General features: G+C 41.7%; 1 pseudogene; it reads right to left on the bottom strand.

The window, feature by feature from the left end:
- Positions 1–4,595: 4,595 nt before the first annotated feature.
- On the bottom strand, positions 4,596–4,713 carry LOC126185696 (5S ribosomal RNA; annotated as a pseudogene).
- Positions 4,714–24,227: the final 19,514 nt, after the last annotated feature.

Raw genomic sequence — 24,227 nt, 5'->3', positions numbered from 1 at the left:
TCCCTCCCCATCCATCTTCCCGTCTGACAACCTCCTCCGCTTTTTCTAGTAGTACATCAAATTCACAATAACTAATTTATGTATCTATTACAGTGTTCCATTAGTCATTCACCATCTTCCCCTTTGTTTACCTGCTGCTCCCTCTTTCTTTTAATCTGCTTCTCTTACGTCTCTGGATGCACACCCTCCCCGCCCCCATCACGTTTTCCTCTCCGTATATCTGCTCCTCTGCCTGTCATGCCATCTCCTCCTTCCCCACCTATGAAAAAATAGGTATATCTGCTAACTTTCTTCCCACGCCCGGGTTCGATTCCCGGCGGGGTCAGGGATTTTCTCTGCCTGGTGATGACTGGGTGTTGTGTGATGTCCTTAGGTTAGTTAGGTTTAAGTAGTTCTAAGTTCTAGGGGACCGATGACCATAGATGTTAAGTCTCAGTGCTCAGAGCCATTTCAACCATTTGCTAACTTTCATGCTCATTGACGAAACTGTCGCATTTATTTAAAGGTAGGACAACCCTCCGCCATCCAGCATACGTTGGCTTGTATAAATGCCTTCACCACGAAAACATACATGCATGAGCCAACTCCCAAGCTGATCAAACGGTGTTTAATTTTTTTAAGGTACCCTCTGCCATACACCTTATGAAATTTCACGTAGATGGTGAGGTTCCCCTTGTTTTGAAGATCAAATGTACAAATTTTCATCAAGATTGGAGCAGCACTGTGGCTTTTGTTGAAATCCGTAAGCAACGTACCCTCCACCATGCACTGAACAAAGTTTTATGTAGACAGTGACCTTTTTGGTTTGGGAAATAGGGATTAATTTTTATACACACGCCGACTTAATTGTGGAACATAATAGATTAGAACAACATAAATCCTGTAATGATTTGTCTTATAAGGGGCAACAGCTATTAAATAATAGCAACGAGATTACGAAAGCAATCACTTTCAGAGTTACGTAAAATGACGTTATACCTTGTAAATTATGACACAAAATGAAGATAAGCGATGTGGGACTTCCGTTTGCGTTTGAAACTCTGAGAACTCCTGTGTGGTGAGGAGGGTGGGAGGGGGCAGCAAGGGGAGCCTCAATTTGTTTTGCCGGCCTGGGCCTCTGACAGGTTTAGTGCGCCGCTGCTCGTAGGAAACCCCACGACACCCTCATTCCCTCCCCTCTCCCCAATCAAATGCCACCCCTATAAGGTTTCAGTGGCGTTACGGTCCCGAACCCATCCGCGCCGAACGATCTGTTAGTCGCGGATACTAACTACCTAAATGCAGACGCCTAGAGACATGCACTACTGAAACGTTTTTATTTACTTATTTGTCTAACTCACTCTTACATTAATCATACATTTAGATATTAGGTTATACCTGTCACCACGGTTTTAGCTATTCGATTTCAATTTGCGTTTTAGAAAAAGGAGTTTTTACATTCCAACAAGTTATTCGACGAAGTATTATAGTAAGTAGATTCAATGTACCTCGAAGAAAAAATTTATCACTAACGTATACCGACCTAAGGAAAGAGCTTAAGAGCAAAGTCATTTTAGGCTAGCGATCTTGTGGCATGATTAGAATATTTCGACATCTGTTCTGGATAACGTGAATGGGTCTTTCGTAATCTGCGAACTGATTCTTGGAAATTCTGACACTGCGAAGTTTAATTTCCATTGGATTTTTAAAAATGATACCTAGCTCTATTCATTTAGAATCTTTAAAATGACAAATCCATTGCCGACCTCACCAATGATGGAATTAAATCTCGAAAATTGTATTTCCATGTATTTATTTCAATGTGCAAGCCCTTAGGAAGTAACATTTCCCCTGCTTAGTTACAATTTAAACAATTTTAGTTCCCACCAGAATCAACTAACATCCGTATACCTATCACATAGTGCGTTCTTTCCTTGACAGTGTAAACTGGGATCATGTAAATGATTTTTAAAATTATTGGAAACGCTGATTCTGATCAAATGAATCCTTCACCTCATCAAATTCTGCACTATCTGCTTCAACCTCCCTCTTTCAAAAATAAGATTCTAACTGCACGAAAGCGAGTTAAACATTTACCTGTACGCAACGAATTTCGCGATGAAACATTTCTCCGTATTAACCATTAATTTCTTCCGAAAAATGATTCGAGGGAACATTGATGGCTTTCGTCAGCGCATTATATCGGTAATTTTCGTTACAGCTCACTGGACAGCAGTGACTTCCTCGTGGTGCTTGCTGATGGGTAACGCAAAGAAATTTTACAGTACTCCGTCTTAATTTAGCAAAGAAATCATTTTCGCTACCGACCACAGCTTCTGCACCATCGACACTGCAGAGCATTTTTTTAAAGTCAGTTTCGTCAACATTTAACTACTTCAATTATCCAAAACTGTTCTCAGCTTCGCAACTAACGCTCACTGGAGGGGAGCATGCTGCGAACCTCGCTTTGCCAGCCATGATTTGGGGGAAGGAAACCTGAATTTGGGTGTCTTGACAAAGGTCTGAAGCCTGCCACCAAATCTTACCTTAACCGATGCGCAGGCTACGAGTCTTTCACAAATATTATGCAAACAGTTTCTGGAAGTTTTGTAAGTCTCACAATCCGCCCACAACCGCAGAAAGTTGTTGAATATTATCCTCTGCGATCGTTGCTGTGCCTTGGCCGTCTACATGATTTTTCCTTTCCCTACAATTCCATGGATCATTTTTCAATCTGGGGAACTGAGCGGGACTGAATTTGACACAGACAATGCGGAAACTAATTTTCGTAACGGCGGCACGCGTCCGTAATGTGAGATCTATACATGCGGTGGATGTTTAAATGAAAGAACTGGAATAACACCTCGTTAAATTGTTCCATATGGTTTCAGTTCTATTAAAATAGGTTTTATAACGCCTATGTTTATAACGTAGCTTCATTTTGAACACTACGTGGACGGTTTCACTCAAGAACGTGAAGAATGACCTGAAATAGCAGGTATACTAAATTACTGAGAAAATACGAGAGAGGCTATCGGCATTTAACGTCGAATGAAATATGACATGGTGTGACATGGGAGAACTTTATGTTACCATAAATTAAGTATTACGCTTGGTACAGAACGGCCCATTCGTTTTATCATTACCAAAATGAGATGAGAACCCAGTTAATATCTGGGCAGCTCTAAGAACCACGTTCGCCTATTTACTGCGGACTCTAGGTTCGCGCCAAAAACTGCACAGGAAAGTTAACGATTGAAGCCGATGGTACAAAACAGCAAAATCAGTTCTGTAGCTATCCTTTGGTTTATAATGCCCGAAGTATACCCAGTTTTCATGAATGTGGAAGGGGCCATATACCTCGCAGTAAATAACACGGCTCTAATATGTCATCTTGAACCAAGGATGAAAATTTAAGAGAAATTCACCTTGCAGTGAGAATGAAATCTTCCAGTGAAGAAGATTTTAGCAAAAATTAGCCAATTACAAGGATACGGTGAACGCGTTAAGCCTAATGACATCATGGTATGTTGATAAATTTTACTTTGGGACCGTCGAAATACAACATGCAAAATTTTTGTGCCATGTGTGTATCGCATCCCGCCTCTTTGCAAGGAGTCTTCAGCGGCCTGATACACGTACAAATTTTTGGGTTTACCTTTTAGTTTACATTTAGAACGTATATATGGGCTATGAAGAGTTCCGGCAATTTGTTTTTCTATGACGTAATAATTTAAAGTTATACTCACAGGCATCGTTAAGGTTGTTCTACACGTGTTCTGTTCCTCAGTTGGCATTTTTCTTAACGAAATCAAACGGCTTTGACTGTTTATAACCAATATATAACGTAAATGTAAATAGTATAAACAATATGTAAACATTCCAGGCAATTTAAGGTGCCTTTCAAAGAACTGTTTCAGTCCTAACTGGACAGTCCCAAAGAGAAAATGCAAGATACGGTAGTATACGCAACTGAGGACGATAGGACTACAAAAACGATGTAATCTGAATGAAATGTGGAAGCACTAAGAAAATTACTACGTGAGGAAGTATAATAAAGTCTATCACACGTAACAATGTAAGTTTGTAAAAGAAAGTTCCGTGTTCTGGGACTTATGGACCAACAGAGACTGACCGTCGTATCACCCATGTAATCGGAATGGGATGTGCAGCCAGCACACCGCTTTCTCAGCGTTGGTTTTAACCTTTGAGCCGCTTCTCGATTACCTTGCTACTCAAATAGCACCACAAGGCTTAGTGCAAATCTTTCCGGTCCTCCCACCAAGTAATCCTTTGCAGTACCAGGAATCGAACCCAAATACTCCGTATAACAGCCAGAAGCTGACCACTGAGCTATGAGGCAGTTGAAAGGTTGTGTGAAGTCAAAATTCTGTAGGTGATGAGCGAAAGGTAGAATAAATAAAAAAGCACTTCGTCTTCAGGCCACGAGTGGTCTACCGGGACCATCTGACCGTGTCATCCTCAGTGGAGGATGCAGATAGAGGCGTGGGGTCAGCACACCACTCTCCTGGTCGTTATGATGTTCTTGACCGAAGCCGCTACTATTCGGTCGAGTAGCTCCTCAATTGGACGAGGCTGAGTGCACCCCGAAAAAATGGCAACAGCGCATGGCGTCCTGGATGGTCACCCATCCAAGTGCCGACCACGCCCGACAGCGCTTAACTTCGGTGATCTCACGGGAATCGGTGGATCCACTGTGGCAAGGCCGTTGCCCGAGCGAAAGGTAGAATAAATGGAAATGTAAAATAAGCTCATCACTTTCCAGGAATAACGATCTGAGCTGCCTCGTGAAATTTGTGGGTTTGCCAACTGAGAAACATCACCTTTCAACCTGACCTACACGTCGTGTTACGCTACAGCAGCCACCCCAGCCTACAACCGAAAAAAATTCGTATAATCAATAGTCTAACCTATGTTTTCGCTTTCAAATAGCTGCTCGCGAAGAAATGTGTTGAGGTGTACTATTTGTGCTAGTTGCTAGTTTATCAGGACAAAGCGTTATCGCTGTCCTATCTCACTCCTCCGATTCTTTTTAACGCAACATATGAGCAGACGAGGAGAAAGCAATATGCTCACTGTACATGTATATCGGACATGCAAACTCTTGTATTTTAACAGAGTCTTTTACACTATCTTTTCGTAATTAATGAAGGATTTCGGTCGACAGTGCTGCACCACAAATTTAGTAATCGAACTGTCACCTACTGCCACATAAACGTCTTTTGGAAAGACAAATACATCGCCGAACATATCACTGCGAGTGTAGCGTCGGTTCCACCCACATTGAGTATTACGGCCATTTGCATTTCCTCATTATGAGGACTGAACATACCATCTGAGCATTGTCATCCGTCTAACGACATGTTGAACAGTTATAAAAACATGTTAAAGGTAGGAGCGAGATGAGAGTTCGACCGCGTACAATCTCAATGCCTGTAAACAGAACAGGCCCAAAGCTGTTTGTAATTAATGCTACTTTGGTGAAATTGTTACGCAGCCCTGCTTCCACATGTCCCGAAGGGACTAGGAATGCCGTTCAGTTATCCAAAACTGTTCAATTATCCACAAGTTGATGATACACAAGCAATTAAAAACATTTAACAGTAATTTACGTTACCTGTTGCAGTTACGACGATAATGCGCAACGTTACCATAACACTTCAGTTAACGTTCCAGGAGCAACAAATATGCACTATTTTATTTTATTGCTGTATGATCTTTGGGAAGTATCACAACACACGATTTCCATTCTCTATGAGAATGCATAGCTTTCAACAGAAAACAGAACTGGTCTTTGAATAGGGCATTGCACTTTGCCTTTCCCACGCCCACAAATTTCCCTAGACGAAGAGGGTCAGGCTATCACCTTACTAAAAATTTACGCCAGTTTACTATAATACTTCGCAACAAGAGAATTATAGTAGCTTAAAATAACTTTTACGAAAGCAGTTACCGCTGCTTAAATCACCAGGCTCAGAAGGGAAAGCAATCCACATCACACTTTATTCACTACTACGATTTCCTAACATTGCACAAAACTTTAAAAATAACATTTTATGAATTTTCCGGCATTAACTTTATATTCAATCACAAAATTAAACGGAATTACTTTGACAAGCCTACAGAACTTACCACAAAGAAACAAAGTTTTAGTCAAGGCTGATGCGTCCCCGTCTCTCCTTTAACAGCTACTGCCAACGTCTTACTTGTTGACTGGAGGGAAGTTCTGTCAAAGATTACTATTACTATGCCTTCACGTGGCAAAGATTATATTTGGCCTCCGTTAATATAACTGTTTGGCTCGTAATTAGAAACAGCATGACCACTCACATATGCACGTAAATAAGTCTGTTTATTCTTCTTCTTCGCGGATGGATCACTTAGGACCACGCGTAATCAACATTTGTTGGCCTTCCTTTTCGCCCAGTATTCCTTCATAAACAACGAATGGGCTAGCTTTCGTTGCGTAGACCATGTATGTCGGTTAGTTTTTCTCTCTTCTTCCTCAAAACCCCGTGTGTTTGTGATTTTCTGATTTCATTTCTATCATGTAGATTTGGAGACCCTACTTCTCTCAGGTCTTTTTCCGTCTGTTTGTACTAGTTCGGTCTTGTAGTTCTGTTCTTTAAAAGTGTATGGATTTTGTGCATTAACCTGTTTGAGTCCATTCTTTCTAAGTGCCCCATGAATTGGATTCTTCTCATGCGCATTGTGTCTGTTATTTTGGAGATATTTTTATATATTTCTGCATTGGGTTTTGGATAATGTACCCCATCTTTAGTTCTTGGTCCTAGGATTTTCCTCATTATCTTACGTTCTTTCACTTCTAATTCCTCTTTTAGTGTTCTGTGTTGAAGGTTTAGTGTCTCAGATGCGTAGAGAGCTTCGGGTCTAATTACTGTTGTGTAGTGTCGTATTTTGCAGTTCCACGAGAGACTCTTTTTGTTGTAAATGTTTTTTGTTAACTGAAACGCCGTCTCCATTTTCTGGACTCTTGATCTGACAGATTTCTTTTCATTACAATTTTCCGCAATCCATTCACCTAAATATTTAAATTCTTTTACTCGAGAGATGTAGTTATTACCAATTTTGAGATCAGAAGGTGCATCTTTGACGTCAGTCATAAATGTTGTTTTTTCAAATGAAATTTGTAATCCTATTTTAGCTGCCTGTTCTTGTAATAATTCTAGCTGTTTCTGTGCATCGGCAATGTCTTGTGCGTTCAGTGCCATGTCATCAGCAAATGCTAAACAGTGTAATTCTATGCCCTTATGTCTTGGTCCCAGTCTGTGTGCTGGTGCACCTGCTTTTTTCCATTCTCTAACAACTTTTTCAAGAGCACAATTGAAGAGCACTGGGGACAGTCCATCCCCTTGTCGTACTCCTGTGTCTATTTCAAATTCTGTGCTCAATTCTCCCATAAATTTTACTTTGGATTTGGTCTCCGTGAGTGTTTCTTTTATGATGTTTATTGTCTTTTGATCTAGTCCAAATTCTGCTAATACTTCAAAAAGGGATTCTCGGTCTATACTGTCATATGCTTTTTTAAAGTCGACAAACGTGATGACATAACTTTTGTTTGAAGTACTATGTAAATATTTCATTGAGTTTTTCAAGTTAAGGATTTGTTCTACGCAAGATCGACCTTTTCTGAACCTACCTTGGTATTCGCCTAGTTTTGAATCCAGCTGAGGTTCTGCGCGGTTTAGTAGGGCCTTAGACAGAATTTTGTATGTTATTGATAATAAAGAGATTCCACGATAGTTGTTGGGGACTGTTTTACTTCCTTTTTTGTACAGAGGATGTATGATTGCAGTCTTCCAATCTGTGGGGATTTTTTCAGTTTTCCAGATTTCATGTATAATTTCTTTGAGTTTTGCAATAAGATTTTCTCCTGCATTCTTCCATAGTTCTGCGATGATTTGGTCTTCTCCTGATGCTTTGTTATTTTTCAGTGACTGAATTATCTCTTTAATCTCTTATAAAGTTGGTGGCTTTGAGTCTGGGTTTCGTTGTGTACGATTGAACTCAAATTTTTCTGCAGGCTTTTCACAATTCAGTAATTTAGAAAAGTATTTTGCAAGAATTTCACAGTTTTCGGTGTTGGTATGAGCAATTTCCCCATGGTCATTTTTGAACTGGAGTGATGGAGGAGAGTACTTTGTTAATTTTTGTTTGAATACTCTGTAGAAATTTCGGGAATTGTTTTTCTTGAAATCATTTTCTATGTCTTGCAATTTTTTGTCTTCGTGTTGTTTACGCACTGTTCGTATTGCTTTTGTGACTGTTTTCCTGGTATCTTTGAGATCTTCCAGGGTCTTTTGATTTCTGTTGCCCAACCAATTTTGCCACGCCTGTTGCCTGAGATTTATCAGTTGGTCACACTCATCTGTCCACCATGGGTGTTTACGTGTTCTTGTTTGCGGTGCTACAGTTTCAGCTGCATTTAAAAGTCCTGCTTGCAGTTGTTGCCAATTTTGTGGTTTTAAATTTTGCGTTTCTTTTGTAAATTGTTCATTGCCATTTATCTTTTGTACATCATATTTACGGTGTGGAGATTTCTTAGTGAATTTTCTTTTTTCTGGAATGACATCTGGGGAGAATTTTGTTGGGTAATGGTCGGAATCTAGATCTAGTCCATTAAGGACTTTAAGTTTCATAATGTCTACTGTATTTACGCGGGAGATCATTACATGATCCAACTGATATTCACCTAGTAATGGATTAGGTGAGATCCAAGTTTTCGTTTTCGAGGCCCTTTTCTTGAAAAATGTTGATTTGAAAAATAGGTCATGGTTTTTGCAGATTTCAATGAGTCGCATGCCATTCCGGTTGGTCTGTGTATGCCCTGACCATTTACCTACCCAATATCGATATTTCTTTTCTTTACCGATTTGTGCATTGAAATCGCCCATAAGTATTTTGACATGGTTATTTGGGATATTTTGGAGAATATTATCTAATTGGTTCCAGAATTCTTCTACTTCTTCTATTATGTTTTTGTTAGTGATGTTAGTTGGTGCAAGTCCGTTGATTAGGGTGTATATCTTATTAGCTGATTTTATTGTCATCGTGGAGAGCTGACCCGAGTAAGATTTGAAAGTTGCGACTGAATCAAGTATTGATGTATCTACTATAAATCCAGTTCCAAATTGTGGACAATTTGCCATGGCTCGTTTTCCAGGTTTTCCTTTGTATACCCTGTATCCTTCCGAATCAAAAGGATTTTCATCTGTATATCGTGATTCCTGAAATGCAATAATTTTGATTTTACGTTCTCTGGATTTGTCCAGGATGTTTTTTAGTTTTCTCATTTTTAAGAGAGAATTTACATTAAATGTCATTAGCCAAATTCTAGATTTTGGTTTGATTTTGTTATTACGGGGTTTTGAGGTACTCCGATTTACCTCCATGCACACTTCTGTGGTCTCCCCAGAATCCGAATAGACCACTTGCAGTTTTTCAACCGTGGGATTTGACCCACTGGGGTAATTTGTCTTTGAAGGTGCTGTATCCATGTTGATTTAATTGGACTGGGTTTGTGACTGAAATTGAGATTTCAGTCTGGTTAAGCTCAGAGTTCCACTTCTGAGTTTTATAGAGCAGCCGCCACTAACATGTGGAACAGAAGCTGTAGGGTTACCGCCACTAACCTGTGGAACCGTCGTGCCCTTTGTCCAATTAGCCTTGGACGATAGCTTTTATACTATCCCATAAAGCAAGGTTGCCTCTTCCGCCAGTTCCGCCGTACCGATGATCTTCATCTCCGCCTTCACTGCCGTTGAGGTCTTCACCGTGTCCCTGGCAAGGGGCCCTCACGAGGTCCTATCACCCGGGCCAGGTGAACCAAGGTTTTTTTATGAGGTGTTACTCCTCCCCCTCCTCCTTTTTCAACCGGGCTTGGGACCGGCTATGGCGGAGTTATAAGTCTGTTTATTTATTATTATTATATTTACAGGAGCAAACTCTTGTACCGATTTGCTATTACAACCATATTAGAAGTTACTAGGAGCCTCAGACACGGCTATAAAGGTTTCAGAATCACTCAGTGACCAGCATCAGGGCATTCACCCCAACTGATTGACAGAAAACGTTGAAAACCATAAGATGTGTGGCCGCATGAAGATCTGAACACCACTGATCACGAATGCGGGTGTAGTACCTTAAGCACTGTAATGTCTCGTTGGAGAAAGACCATAAGGTAGAAGGAATACTCCGTTTTGAGAATCGAGGAATGTGAAGCCGAAAGATGGACCTGCATTTACTTTACACACACAACAGGTCACAGTTCAGTGCATGGCGGAGGGCACGTTACAGCAATATTAGAAACGCTCTGTTCTTTCTGTTCTGTTTGATTTTAGTGAGAGAGAACAACAACTGCAGACTATAATCTGCACTGATCTCTGCTGCCGTACCGTTGCCTACCTCAGAAATTTAAGATGGAGGTAGCGGAATACCTGCACGATGTTGCTAGATTACTGGTTCTCTGAAGATCCGACAGGTTTAGCGTGAACAGTGCTGCGTTTCTAACAAATACTATGAATTAAGATTTCCGAGAATCTCAGTTAGAACTTCGTTAGGGGCTGTACGGATCTGTTGCCATACTAGCAGCGAGTCTCTGAATTCCTTCACACCTTCATAGGGCTTCTAAACATCGGAACATCTCTAAGGTTTCATTCGGTCTCTTTCACATTTATTTCGTGTGTTTGTTTTATTTGACATCGCTTCGTAGGATAACCAGTTGATTCTTGATGCGAGCCTCTGAGGTTTCTAATAACTTGATCATTGGGCGCTATTGGGCATGTTATATTTTTTATCGGTATCGTCTTGTATTTATCTTCATTTAAGGAGCGCTGTCATTTAACGCACGATATGCAAACACCATCCAAGTCGTTTTGCATATTCCTACAATAATGAAGCGATGATACTTTAATGTGTGGACCAAAACATACCAGAGAATAACCTTAGAGTACTACTGACCTTTATCTAATTAATTGTTTATACTGGGTGAAAAAACTTACTTACTCAAATTTTAGAGTTTTTAAAAAAGATAAGAAAATACTTTCTAAGTGAGAAACAAGTCATAGATGCACCGATTCCCCACTAATAATGTTCAGAGACGTTGTTCTAACTGCTGTGTGATGAATATGGTTCTAATACGTTTCCGTCCTTCTACGGATTCCATTTTGTTGGCGGAGATGAAATGTTTGCAGTAGGAGACACAGACAGACACACCATCAGAGCTGGTTCCCCGTTTGGCTGAAGCTGCAGCCACCATTCGTTAAACTCCTCGTTGTTTTGAGATTGTTAGACTACCACTAGCACACAGATCATAATTGTGCATTAATGTCACAGGAGGATATTTTCATTAACATCTCTAAGACAATATTAACAACATGGCAGTTTCTACACCATCCCTTAACATTAGTAGCAACAAAACCTTTATGGACCCCCAACAGGGAAATGTGATTGGTGGGTGAAAGTCGAAACTGGTGCACTTGGGAGACCATCTACGATACTATATTACGGATTTCAAGAGAACATTGTAACTACACCCCCACCCTACGCTGCGCGCATCAAAAAATGGTTCAAATGGCTCTGAGCACTATGGGACTCAACTGCTGTGGTCATAAGTCCCCTAGAACTTAGAACTACTTAAACGTAACTAACCTAAGGACATTACACACATCCATGCCCGAGGCAGGATTCGAACCTGCGACCGTAGCGGTCGTGCGGTTCCAGACTGAAGCTTCTTTACCGCTCGGCCACTCCGGCCGGCGCTGCGCCCATCCTTCCCTCTACTCCCTCACCCACTATGACATCGTTACTTCTACTCCTCCCTTTTTCCCCACTTCCATGCCGAGATGGCAAATCTAGGTCACTTATCTTAGGCAGTGCAAACGAAAGGTTCTGGGTTAGAATCATGTCATGTGTAACTTTCTAAAATTTTATCTGTTTTCCACGAATTTCAGCACATTTAATGTGCAGTGCATCTTAAACACTTGCGAGCATTTACCGTAAGAGCACAATTGAGCCCCCAATGTTTAAGCTGTTGCTGCCACCAGATGGTACCCACCACCATCATTTAAACTATTTAGAGAGCACCCTATGTGATGTTTAATATCGGGAGTGGGCACTAACTGTTTCTACCACCACCATCCCTCCCAGAGCGGTGGGGGTTAGAAAGGGGGGGGGGGTGGAACTGTGTGTGTTTCTATAAGACACAGCAGCTAGTCCGTGCTGTGTACGACTACGTATAAACTGACTTCTAATGGATGGAAGTGTGTTAATGTAGGTATAGTACCTGGGAGGGCATGTGAAGTAATAATAGAAGTAGAAAATGCTCAACAGAGTGGTGTCTACTGAGAAGGAGTGCGGTCGTCTGTCAGTCAACAACCTGTCCCATATGGCAACAGAAGACAAGTGAAACGTGACGTTTTAAATTTCGTCTAAAAAGTCATTTACGTGGGAGGATCACAGACTGAAAGGGGCCCTATTCTTTGTTAAATTTTTATCCCTACTCTTGACCCTTAGTCATATTGTGAGACTATTTTCTGGGACACTACTTGCGCCATATATTTAGAAATTCTTTAGAGTTTTGCAACTGCTGTAAAGGTGGGAAACAGAATTTATGTACTCCAGCCCCACTGTGTACAATATCATGTGAATTTCCAATGAAAATTTAGTTTATTGACCCTGTAAATTAACTGAACGCGCAGTGGAAATTAATATGGAGATTTCGACGTGATCGTACAGGGAACAGGTTTATTATACTTTTATCACACATTTAATAATCAGAACGGAGATTTCACCGGGAAGGTAGGAATTCAACGGTATAAGTATGGAGCGAAGAAGAAAAATGAACCATATTCTATGAAACAGACTTTTGTTACCAGGCAAGTATTTATCTCACAGAGGAAACAGGAGACAAATCTTATCACTATTGTTCTTTCAGATGAAATGGGGCTTTCACTAAGCAGTCTTTGTATTTAGCGTCAGTACAGGTTCTTTGAGAGATATGAATAACTTAGTAAAAGTAATAAGCTCTCGGTCTCACATCACACAATCATTTACACTGAAAACTACAGGAATAATTTACATACTATTTACGTACCAGCATGCATTTCGATTGGAGGAGGGTTTGAGAAGGACAAACATCTAAGTGCACCATATTTAATAAAAGTTAAATAACTTTAAGAAATCCCAACATATTATAAACATTTCCAGCCTGTGGGCCTTCATTTATACATACCACTCACAACAGAACATTAGCAGGCATAAATAAACATTGATGAAACTTGGCGGGTGTGTATCGTAGGCACATCAAGATAATGCAACACTTTTTTTAGTTTTTGCCCAGTTTCACTTTTAATGTGTAAAAGACAATTTGTTATGTTAGGTTTAGAGGGAATATCTTCGAAACCATGATGCATATAAAATCTGTTTCATACAAAAGCTGAAACGTAATTAACGTTACTAAAAACTATGTAATCAACTTTCATAATAAACTGAAATTTTGCAAAGTACCTAACACAATTAATCAATGCTGAAAATTGAATACCTTTGTTATAGCATAAATTAAAATAGCTTTCATATCACACTCATCCATATGTAATGTAGCTGGTTTCAGAAATACCATTTTTGGTAAATATGCTGTACGCAGTTTGTTGTTGGAATATTATCTACTCAAAAAAATATAAACTTTCATTGTTATTCTAATTATGTGTTTTGTTTTATGTTTTAAATCGTTATTTTACGGTTTACATTCATAGTTTATAATTTTTAGTTTACCATTTTAAATAAGTGTATTTCATGAATTAAAAGTAATAAGTAATTCATTACAGTTACACAAAATCTTTACAATACCGATATTTTGTAAATAAATGCTTAAAACATAACTTTTTTTTACCTTGTAAATAAAAAGAACAAAATTTTTTTCATATAATACGTTCGACTGACAACATATTGGAAAACACAATTCAGCAGCACGCTCAGATTGTAGTGACGATCCACTAAATATCCTGATTTGTATCAGGCATATTTCAGTACATCGGCAATGCGTAGCGAAAAGAATTGATTACTGATTGACTGCAGCTTGATTATATACACTCCTGGAAATGGAAAAAAGAACACATTGACACCGGTGTGTCAGACCCACCATACTTGCTCCGGACACTGCGAGAGGGCTGTACAAGCAATGATCACACGCGCGGCACAGTGGACACACCAGGAACCGCGGTGTTGGCCGTCGAATGGCGCTAGCTGCGCAGCATTTGTGCACCGCCGCCGTCAGTGTCAGCCAGTTTGCCGTGGCATACGGAGCTCCATCGCAGTCTTTAACACTGGTAGCATGCCGCGACAGCGTGGACGTGAACCGTATGTGCAGTTGACGGACTTTGAGCGAGGGCGTATAGTGGGCATGCGGGAGGCCGGGTGGACGTACCGCCGAATTGCTCAACACGTGGGGCGTGAGGTCTCCACAGTACATCGATGTTGTCGCCAGTGGTCGGCGGAAGGTGCACGTGCCCGTCGACCTGGGACCGGACCGCAGCGACGCACGGATGCACGCCAAGACCGTAGGATCCTACGCAGTGCCGTAGGGGACCGCACCGCCACTTCCCAGCAAATTAGGGACACTGTTGCTCCTGGGGTATCGGCGAGGACCATTCGCAACCGTCTCCATGAAGCTGGGCTACGGTCCCGCACACCGTTAGGCCGTCTTCCGCTCACGCCCCAACATCGTGCAGCCCGCCTCCAGTGGTGTCGCGACAGGCGTGAATGGAGGGACGAATGGAGACGTGTCGTCTTCAGCGATGAGAGTCGCTTCTGCCTTGGTGCCAATGATGGTCGTATGCGTGTTTGGCGCCGTGCAGGCGAGCGCCACAATCAGGACTGCATACGACCGAGGCACACAGGGCCAACACCCGGCATCATGGTGTGGGGAGCGATCTCCTACACTGGCCGTACACCACTGGTGATCGTCGAGAGGACACTGAATAGTGCACGGTACATCCAAACCGTCATCGAACCCATCGTTCTACCATTCCTAGACCGGCAAGGGAACTTGCTGTTCCAACAGGACAATGCACGTCCGCATGTATCCCGTGCCACCCAACGTGCTCTAGAAGGTGTAAGTCAACTACCCTGGCCAGCAAGATCTCCGGATCTGTCCCCCATTGAGCATGTTTGGGACTGGATGAAGCGTCGTCTCACGTGGTCTGCACGTCCAGCACGAACGCTGGTCCAACTGAGGCGCCAGGTGGAAATGGCATGGCAAGCCGTTCCACAGGACTACATCCAGCATCTCTACAATCGTCTCCATGGGAGAATAGCAGCCTGCATTGCTGCGAAAGGTGGATATACACTGTACTAGTGCCGACATTGTGCATGCTCTGTTGCCTGTGTCTATGTGCCTGTGGTTCTGTCAGTGTGATCATGTGATGTATCTGACCCCAGGAATGTGTCAATAAAGTTTCCCCTTCCTGGGACAATGAATTCACGGTGTTCTTATTTCAATTTCCAGGAGTGTAGTTTCTCAGGTAGAGATTGACACAATTATGACTGAGCAGGTACAGATCTGAAGATTTTTCTCATCTTTCACACTGGGAAAAGAAAAATTGTATCAATATCTTTTGACGTGGACAGACGTCAGACGATACTGTATCAAGAACATTCCGGGTTTCAGAATGAGATTCTTCAATTCACGGTCCAAAGTCTCCATTATCGTTTTTTAGAACTGTGGTAAGGGAGGTGGTCAACGTGTAAAAACCATTCTGAGCGTCGCACCTGAGGACAACGAGGTTGTTCACCTGATGATACCAAAAGGCTCGATGGAAGAGATACAGCCACAGGACACAATGTTGGAAGAACTTTGTGAGAAGATTTTCAACTCAAGCTCTGCTGAATCATTATGGTGTCATTCTCCACTTCCGAAACAATATAATCAAGCTTCGGTCACTAATACATAATCCATTCTTCTCGCAAGGATTTTCCACTGTACTGAAATATGCTTGGGACTAATCTAGATATTCGAAGGATGACGCTGCACAATTTCGAATTCTACTGAATTTTATGTTGTGTTGCCTGTCGTGAGTTTTATGTGAAGAAATTTCGCTAATTTTATGTGTATGGTGTGCAAAAAATTTTACGTTTCAAGTATTTCCTTACAGATTATTATTATTGCAATGATTTTGTATCATAATAATAGGTTACTCATTATTTTAAGTTAACAAAATGAGTATAAATTATGTGAAATTGTAAAATAAAAAAACTGGAGTGCAAAACATGAAATCACAATTTAAAACATAAAACAAAAATAAGTATAATAAACTATTAGAATAATAAAGAAACATTAGATGTTTTAATTAGGGATGTTGAAAATACTCCAACAGCACACTGTATACAGCTTATTTAACCAAAATCGTTATTTCTGGAACTATCTTTATGACACATGGATGGATGTGAAGGGAAAGCTTCTTTAATTCATATTGTAACAAAAGTTTTTATTTTCCAGTATAAACTGATGGTGATGGTTTACTTTCCTACATTTCCAATTATTACGACAGTTCATTATACAGATTTCAAGAACGTTAAATTAATTTTTAAAGTTTATATGAAACAAATTTGTTATATATGATGGTTTAGAAGATATTCCCTGCAAACCAAATATGCCAAATTATCTTCTCGAGTGTGTTTTACCCCTTAAAAGAGACAATTGGGCAAAAGCGAAAAAAATATGTTTTGCATTGTTCTGACCCTTCATACCCACAAAGTTTCATCAAGAGCATTTATTTGCATCTGGAACTCTTCCCTTGTCAGTGAGATGGGAATTTATATAGCAGTCAGTCTTCTAGGGGCAAACAGAATCTACTCAAGGACCATATGGTCGTTGGTACAACACAGATGTGCACGTCCAACCTGAATCATCAAACGCGAAACATGTGTAGGGTTAACATGGTCAAAATGGAAAACAGAATTTATCGAAAGTTTGCTGGAAACGATCAATAGATAGAAAGGCCTGAGGACTTCATATGGTGATAACTTGGTGCAAGTCTAACATGTGTGAGACTGGTCATGCTCTACCTTCCTACCACAGTTGCGCAAGGACGCTCTGTGAGTGTTTTGGGGGATTATAGTTGATCCTGCGGCCTGCAAGGTAGGAAGATACCATCTCCCACATGCAGAACTCAGAAGAGTGCAGCAGTATGGACAGTATGGACAGACCATGATCTGAATGCCAGTTCCTCTACACTCCCTGTAAAGGAAACTTTATCGCTAACAGAAATTAGTGTACGGTTTCAGGCGTAACTATACGTTCACAAAAATGAAAATCTTAGATTTTCATTATTAAGTTTCTTTTTTACTCTAAGTCTGACTTTACGACATAGTAATCATCATTCAGATATGTACAGGATGGTAAAATATTGATATTGGGTGAAGCGAAATCCCTAACTATTCCAAGGTTCTTTAATAGTAAGATGGTTGATGACCATGTCTGGGGTCGATAAAATACAAATAAATTAAATACACTCCTGGAAATTGAAATAAGAACACCGTGAATTCATTGTCCCAGGAAGGGGAAACTTTATTGACACATTCCTGGGGTCAGATACATCACATGATCACACTGACAGAACCACAGGCACATAGACACAGGCAACAGAGCATGCACAATGTCGGCACTAGTACAGAGTATATCCACCTTTCGCAGCAATGCAGGCTGTTATTCTCCCATGGAGACGATCGTAGAGATGCTGGATGTAGTCCTGTGGAACGGCTTGCCATGCCATTTCCACCTGGCGCCTCAGTTGGACCAGCGTTCGTGCTGGACGTGCAGACCGCGTGAGACGACGCTTCATCCAGTCCCAAACATGCTCAATGGGGGACAGATCCGGAGATCTTGCTGGCCAGGGTAGTTGACTTACACCTTCTAGAGCACGTTGTGTGGCACGGGATACATGCGGACGTGCATTGTCCTGTTGGAACAGCAAGTTCCCTTGCCGGTCTAGGAATGGTAGAACGATGGGTTCGATGACGGTTTGGATGTACCGTGCACTATTCAGTGTCCCCTCGACGATCACCAGTGGTGTACGGCCAGTGTAGGAGATCGCTCCCCACACCATGATGCCGGGTGTTGGCCCTGTGTGCCTCGGTCGTATGCAGTCCTGATTGTGGCGCTCACCTGCACGGCGCCAAACACGCATACGACCATCATTGGCACCAAGGCAGAAGCGACTCTCAAGGCTGAAGACGACACGTCTCCATTCGTCCCTCCATTCACGCCTGTCGCGACACCACTGGAGGCGGGCTGCACGATGTTGGGGCGTGAGCGGAAGACGGCCTAACGGTGTGCGGGACCGTAGCCCAGCTTCATGGAGACGGTTGCGAATGGTCCTCGCCGATACCCCAGAAGCAACAGTGTCCCTAATTTGCTGGGAAGTGGCGGTGCGGTCCCCTACGGCACTGCGTAGGATCCTACGGTCTCGGCGTGCATCCGTGCGTCGCTGCGGTCCGGTCCCAGGTCGACGGGCACGTGCACCTTCCGCCGACCACTGGCGACAACATCGATGTACTGTGGAGACCTCACGCCCCACGTGTTGAGCAATTCGGCGGTACGTCCACCCGGCCTCCCGCATGCCCACTATACACCCTCGCTCAAAGTCTGTCAACTGCACATACGGTTCACGTCCACGCTGTCGCGGCATGCTACCAGTGTTAAAGACTGCGATGGAGCTCCGTATGCCACGGCAAACTGGCTGACACTGACGGCGGCGGTGCACAAATGCTGCGCAGCTAGCGCCATTCGACGGCCAGCACCGCGGTTCCTGGTGTGTCCGCTGTGCCGTGCGTGTGATCATTGCTTGTACAGCCCTCTCGCAGTGTCCGGAGCAAGTATGGTGGGTCTGACACACCGGTGTCAATGTGTTCTTTTTTTTTATTTCCAGGAGTGTACGATTCGGGCTAGAGATGTCAATTAAGCTAAAATGCACAATTAAAAAAAAACAAAAACAAAAATGGGTGTAGTGTCTGTAAACAGCAATCAGAAAGAAGTACAGAATTAAAACAATTCAATAACTTCAGAGTATAAAGCACTCTACAACGGCTGATCAATTCTTTTCCTTAAATCGGATATCTCTCGTTTCTGCTTCAATTAATCGCGACAATCATGAATATGGTTAACTACAGGTCATGGTTCAATGTACGAAAAAATATGAGAGACGGATACGACCGTAATTTTGAGTGTCAACTGCATAACATTTGCTGGCGTAGCGCGAGCGCGCATTTTTACATTTCACCGGTGGCTGCTGTTGGCGTGAGCTGTGAACCTGAGAAGCTATTCTAAATCTCTCTCGACGTTAACCACCAATCTAATACATTTCCTGCGTCTTTGGTGAAGCCGAGACACCTAGTTGTACCCTATCTAAGTTAATTGGCGTGGTACACGCTATACACGCTACTTGGTTGGAATAGCTCGTACGTCGTTTACATCAAATCGCTCGCAAGCGTTAACTGCCATTGTTCGGTCCAATTCTGTGTACTAGGAGAGTTTGCGGTTTAACTCCTTACGAGTTAAGATGAGCCTGTGAATAAGTGGCCATTTAATTACTCTCGCAATAGTCTCAGCGCTGAGCGAGTCGCCTTGCTCAAACACTCGACGATTTGCTGCAAGGGAAAGAGCGAATTTCTTTGCCTGCACTTTGTCTATATCAAAGCTGGTGGCCACGCTTTTTCTTTCTGGCCAATCAGAGTATTCGTGCTTGTTATAACTCCACCCACTTGAGTTTCTGTAGCCTATCACAGGCATCGTGTCTTTTGTAGGGCAGAGTTTATCTTCTGCTACGTAATACTGCGATAAACAGCTTCTTTCCACATGGGGTTTTATGCAGGTGGCCACAGTGGCTCATCAGTGGTCTGAACTGGATTTCTCTGGAAGTTTATCAGTCATCTCCAGCCGTGTTCCTGTAGAACGGCTTTCTGAAGGGTCGTCGGTAAAAGCAGGGACAAGGATGGCTTTTGATGGCGGTCAGTCCAGTTTCTCCGGCGTCTCATTGTGTCCAGTGAATGTCCCACTGTAAAGGTTTCGGCCTAACATTGGGATGAGAGTTACCGTTGTAAAATTTTCTTGCATTCAGAACTGCGTCTCGTAGCTTAGGATTGCACTGCTCCTACTAAGTGTCTTCTCCTCTCGGAACATCACCTCACCGAAGGCCACAAGCTTCTCAAGGCGGTGTGTGCCGTTGCTCTGCCTTGCTGAAAATACCCGTACGGTAGTTCATCATCTCCGACTTGATCCACATACGGATCAACCGGTTTCTGGACATAACAGTTAGCAGTAGCAGTTCGATGCAAAAATTTTGTTACGATTCGGACACCAGACATTGTGCACCAAACATCGTACTTGAGATTTGGCAACAGCTCTTCATTGTACTGATGGGGATTTTCTAACGGATAATGGCATGTGTTCTGTGAATTCACAAACTCTGACAGGCTGAACCATGGTCATCTGAAGAAATAAGGAACAAAGGATGCAAATGCTCTGATTATATTCCACTTAGCAACAACTGGCAGAACGCAAGAACCACCGAAATAGTGGTTGTTACCATTTTTTTTTTTTTTGCGGCGGGCAGTTCTAACGTTCATTAACAAGCGTCACGTCCACATCAGTCTTATTGTAAATATTTTCCGGGCCAGTTTTAATCCACCACCCCGTATTAGCTGTTGCACAGTCAGTTGAAACCTTGAGATGGCCTAAGAAGACGAAAACCGTAAAAGTGAATAAAGAAAAATTACCCCAGAACATAAAAAAATTACTTTTTGTTGTAGTTGTTATTCATGACGTTATAACAAGGTATTATACTGGAACGTAAATAAGACAAATATATAGATACGAAAGGAAACACTGGGGAGAAAAGCAATAATAGACATGATTTTTAGCTTATGAGATGAAGTACATTTCATTTTAAATCGGTCTTTAATTATATGTTTCTTTAAACATTAAAGTCATATAGAAAACATAATTCCTGTATAAAAAAGCAGCTTTGAATAATTTCTATAGATACATTGATATAATAAAAGTACTTTTATTTAAACAAGTCTCACATACTTTTTTTCCTTTAGTTGGAGAAAGGATATGAATTTGAAATTTATAGTACCTATACCGCGAAACCTTCGCTAAAGAGAGATTTTTATCATGTTCGAAACTGCATGTGTGGATAGAAAACGAAAACAAATGCAACGGATGATTTGCTAACTTTAAATGCGAGCGGCGATAAAAATCATCTGATGTAGAAACTTATTGCAACGCAGGACACTCTTCGAAAACGAAACTGTTGCTACATTCTCAAGCTGTGTGGAGTATTACATCGAGTATTCGGGTGTTTATAGGGTCACTTTGAATTTATTCGTAGTAGTTTTATTATACGATACGAGAAACCGTTTTTGCTGCCTGCCTTGCAACTACACTGCATGAGCAATGTCTCTGCGCTGGTTTTCGATTCCACTTTCCAAGGAAAACGGCATGAGGAGTCTTTCCCAAAGGGAATCGTTCTTATTCTCTTATGGTCTTCCCAAGAAATTAAAACCCCGCATAATATTGCCATTCCTCTCTAGCGGCACCCGCATCTTGTGCGATTTTGCAACCTGTTGTTAGACGCCTCTCCGAACTGAAAGACCAAATGCACCCTCCTTTTCCTTCTTATTCACCGAATATATGCAGTGTGATATTACACTCTTCCTCCTCAACCACTTTGAGGGAAAATCACATTTTTGATTTTGCTTGGAACCCGAACAGTTTGTCTATGGATCTCGATTTCTTCCTATGCTGCATACTTTTAGAATGCGCCTTTAGACATTTACTTTATTCTTTGCTTATTATCGGTATCAGATTAATATTTCCCTCGTTTTCGAGATTTAACAGGCGTCGGAGTCGCCTCTGGCAACTGACGTACCCCTTCTGGCACCATTTAGTATGCGCGGTCTGGAAGATCATTAACTTTGTAGTTAAGCCTGACACTTCTGACCCGTAGTTTCCGTAAGTCGCCTGCAGCTACATCCACTATGGTTACTTCAACAAGACTGCCGTAAGTATCGTTCTCTTGTGCTTTAGTATGGTATGTTACGTCTAATGAGTTTGATGTCGATGGCGCGATAAATGTAAACTATACTTCCCCTGTTTGGCAGACTAACGAATACTGCAACGAACTTCTTAATCCAGAGTTCATAAATTAATTTGTTGCAATATGTATTGCGCTAGACCGAGAAGGTTCATTACCCAACGCAGTGTTTTATACATCTTAACGATGTTTCAGAGACCCCGCGGATGAATGAATAATCCGTCCAGAGCCACTTTTGGGAGTTTTTTTTTATTTCTTTATGTAACTGGTTTAGACTTAATCAATCAACATCTGGGAATGTGAATGAATGTTCGGTCATGGGAAAAAAATTTAAAAAAGTCCTAACAGTGCACAGCGAATAACTGTTCAATGTTTTCGTGAATTATATCCTAGCCCTTCTCTAATTCTTCTTAAGTCGACGTTGTCACCGCATTAGCCCGTGCCTATAGGTAATATGTGAATGAAATGCAATCGTTTGTATGTGAATCGGCACGGATTGCCCGGGAGGCCAATGTGAAGAGACGCTGGGTGCACTGTCGGCAACAGCAATACGGCATCAACAAACTAAGCAAAAATAGGAACGGTTGTCCTTATTACTGAAGCTTATTCGTCAGAGTCACACAAAAATACAGAATGAGTACTAGTTTCAGAGAAATTAAATCTCCATCTTCAGATCATCGGTACAGAAAAAAATTTTTTCGGGACGAATCCATTCCGTCGGCTATTCATATTACTTAGACACAACACATATTTCCCTTGATATGTGAACATACGAAGTCTAGTTTGTACATCAGAGGCCAGTGAGGAGGTAATGATAAATCGAATTGTCCAATGAAAGTTTTTGGGTGTAAAAAAGTACCCTCCTCTTTGTAATGCTGCAATTTTCGTACAGAGATAAAATGCTTAAAATCGAAAATTTCATTATAATTTCTTCCCACTCGGCCTAACACATTCTCACTTGGCCCTAACTTTTCCTCTCTACCGTTACTTATTGCATCCTCTCTTCTACTCCCTGTTACGTTTTCATCATTGGAATAAATGTTCCGTGGTGTGCATTATCGGGTAAGAATTATACATATGAAATATCTCATTGCTGTTCTCCATATTCGGAATTTGCGACCCAGTCGTGCCCTGTGTAGACGCGGGGGCCATATCTTTAGCGATATTTCGTTGCTCTGCAGATACGCTTTCATTCTGTAGTTGACGAGCAACTCTTACATTCGAGCACATTCTAGTATCGTCTGGCCTAGGATATGACAGGGCTGAGTTTGAACTGGCTCTTTCGGTTTCTGTTATTTCCAAATCTCCTACTATTTCTTTTCTGAGATGTGATTTTTGACTAGTTTGCGACCTGACTTACTGAGATAATTGCTTAATTTCGTTTTCTATGTTTTGTTTAAAATTGGAGAGCTTCTCGGTCAATGCGTTATTTTGTGCAATTTGTGTCTATTGCAGATGCATTATTTCTACTTGTTTCACGCGCCTCTGCAACTTCGTTAATGCACCTCTACCTGTCTTTGTCGTGTTTTCTGTCTTCTCTAATGTTTCAAGAGCAATCCGCTTTGCGCCTCTCGCTAGTAATCGCGCCTCGTTCGCGGTTCTTCTGACCTCCGCAATCTCTCGTTCTAACTTTGTTCGCAGCGTCACTACCTCATTTTTCACTTCCCTCATTTCATGTTTTATCGACTGAATCTCGACAGTAATGTTTTGAATTTTACTTCCCATTTCAGAGTGTACTTCATCATCCCCCTTTTTTTTATTTGCCTTGTCAATTCAGAGCTGACCTTTTGAATTTTACTTTTCATTTCATTTCTCATTTCATTTAGGTATGCAAGGATGTCCAACACACCTGTGTTATGTAAATCTTCTCTCCTTTTGTGACTTTATCTTCGTCTGCTCTTAGGTGATCTTCTACCCTTTTCCCTTTCCATTTATTGGTATTCAAGAAAGTCATCACTGCGCGCCCCTGATATAGTGCCTCGTGACGGTTGAACTCCCTACATTACAGTCGCGTATCTTTACGATTGCCTCAGTGTGTCTCTGTTCCTCATCTTCGCTATCAGATTGACCACCACGGGCTTGACTGTGTCTATCATCCTCAAAAAGTTCCATGGA

The sequence above is a fragment of the Schistocerca cancellata genome, chromosome 4, assembly GCF_023864275.1.
Source record: "Schistocerca cancellata isolate TAMUIC-IGC-003103 chromosome 4, iqSchCanc2.1, whole genome shotgun sequence".
NCBI lineage: Eukaryota > Metazoa > Arthropoda > Insecta > Orthoptera > Acrididae > Schistocerca > Schistocerca cancellata.
The sequence above is the reverse complement of the archived record's forward strand: the minus strand, read 5'-3'. Positions and strand labels throughout refer to the sequence as shown.